Below are 2,432 nucleotides of genomic sequence, written 5' to 3' on the forward strand. Positions count from 1 at the left end.
GCCCTAGTCCGTCCTTCGACAAAATTTTAAAATTTTGTCATTTTCAAGCGATTGTTTTAAAAGCTTAGATTTTTGGATTTTTTAATTTTTTTGGCATACTTTAAATCAAAAAGATTAAAAATAATGATAATAAAAGTTCTCGTCCCTCCCTCGGGTAAAGCAATTTCGGTTCAAAGACCTAGTCTTCAACTTACGACGAATTTTAAAAATCATATTCTTAACTTAATGAGATAAAGTAAATTTTTGTTTTTAAATTCACACAACTTAAATATAAAATTCAAAATTAATATTAAAAATTCACACCAAACTTAATTTAAAAATTCATAAATTTAAAAATTTATATTAATTTTTCAAATATTTTAAAATTTTAAATATATTGTTTTTACAAAGTTTACAATATTAATTTAAGATTTAAATATTAATTTTAAAAACATGGTAAAAATAAAATTAAAAATCTTTTTGTCTTTTTATCCCACTTTAATCAATCAAATATTATCAAAAATATGCGCCCCTCTTTTCGGTAAAGTAATTTCGGTTCCAAGACCTAATTTAACTCATGACGAATTTTTGAAATATTTTGGGTTGATTGATTAAAGATATTTATACCTTAAGAATAAACGTTAAATTTCGCAGTGATGTAATAAATTTTTGAATGATATCAATAATTTCGGTCGCCAAACCTAATTTTATTCAATACCAATTTAATACTTTTTAGCGAACAAATTAGCGTTTATTATCAAAAGGTTAAAAATAAAAATAAAAATAAAAACTGTACAGACATACCTGTGAAATAGATTTCTTAGTTATATGATCTATTATATTCATAAGATAGTCGGTTTAATTGATTTTCCATGGCTACATAGGCGTAACCTCGAGCATTCAGTGTCTTTTCTTCTAAACATATGAACGGTCCGTCTCTGCATAAAGTAACAAATTCGGTATTTGAATAGGTTTGATTATTTGAACATTTACCTCCATGTGACCATTTTCCGCATTTGTGACATCGTTCTAGGTGTCGTGCTCTTCTTTTCGCTGCGGATTTTGATTTTCCTTTACCAAATTGTAACTTATTATCTTCGCATCTGGATTCTTTTCTAACTCCGTCCATTCTTTCTCTGATTACTGATACTATTTCACTCGGTAGTATGTCATTATTACGTTTAGTGATCAAAGCGTGTAGCATTAGACCATGGTTTAGTTCACAGGCAGTCTTCATTTCGTAGAAACCTAAAAAAAAATAAAATTCAGAATGGGGGGAGAAGACTAGTTCTTTAGGGTCTGCTAGGGAAAGACCATACGTGTTCCATTTTCGAGAACTACACGAAAACAGACAATCTAACTCTAACAGAAATACATATTATCCTTTAAAGACTTGATTCTCCCCACACTTAGTTAGCTGTGGTGTCGAAATTGTGATTAACTTCGTTGTCGACTTCCATCGGACCATGTATGTAATGTTTAACTCTGTGACCATTAACTTTAAATTCTATCCCATTTGAATTTATTAATTCTATCGTTCCGTATGGGAAAACTCTTTTGACTATGAATGGTCCAGACCATCTTGATTTCAATTTTCCAGGAAATAGCTTGAATCGTGAATTGAAAAGAAGAACTCTGTTTCCTTCTTTAAATTCTTTTGAACTTCTGATTCTTTTATCATGCCATTTCTTCGTTCTTTCTTTATAGATTAACGAATTTTCGTATGCTTCATGTCTTAATTCTTCTAATTCGTTTAGTTGACTTAATCGTAGACGTCCGGCTTCATGTAAATCAAGATTACATGTCTTCAAAGCCCAAAATGCTTTGTGTTCAATTTCTACTGGAAGATGACATGCTTTTCCATAAACAAGTCTAAAAGGTGTGGTTCCAATTGGAGTTTTGTAGGCTGTTCTAAAAGCCCAGAGTGCATCCTCCAATTTAATGGACCATTCCTTCGGATTTGATCCTACGGTTTTTTCTAGAATACGTTTTAAAGCTCGGTTGGTATTTTCAACTTGTCCACTTGTTTGTGGATGATATGCGGTGGAGATTTTATGAGTTACTCCATATCTTTTAAGAACTTTCTCAAGTTGATTATTACAGAAATGAGTACCCCGATCACTTATTAAAGCTTTCGGTGTTCCAAACCTTGTAAAAAGACGTTTTAAAAAGTTGACTACAACTCGTGCATCGTTAGTTGGGAGAGCTTGTGCTTCCGCCCATTTAGATACATAATCAATGGCTACGAGTATATATAGATTATTATGAGATTTTGGAAATGGACCCATAAAGTCAATACCCCAAATGTCAAATACTTCACATACTTGGATGACATTTTGTGGCATTTCATCACGTTGACTTATTTTTCCGGTCCTTTGACATGCATCACAGGATTTGCAAAGAAGGTGTGCGTCTTTGTAAATTGTAGGCCAATAGAATCCAGCTTCATAAAC

Source organism: Rutidosis leptorrhynchoides, chromosome 1 (assembly GCF_046630445.1).
Source record: "Rutidosis leptorrhynchoides isolate AG116_Rl617_1_P2 chromosome 1, CSIRO_AGI_Rlap_v1, whole genome shotgun sequence".
Taxonomy (NCBI): domain Eukaryota; kingdom Viridiplantae; phylum Streptophyta; class Magnoliopsida; order Asterales; family Asteraceae; genus Rutidosis; species Rutidosis leptorrhynchoides.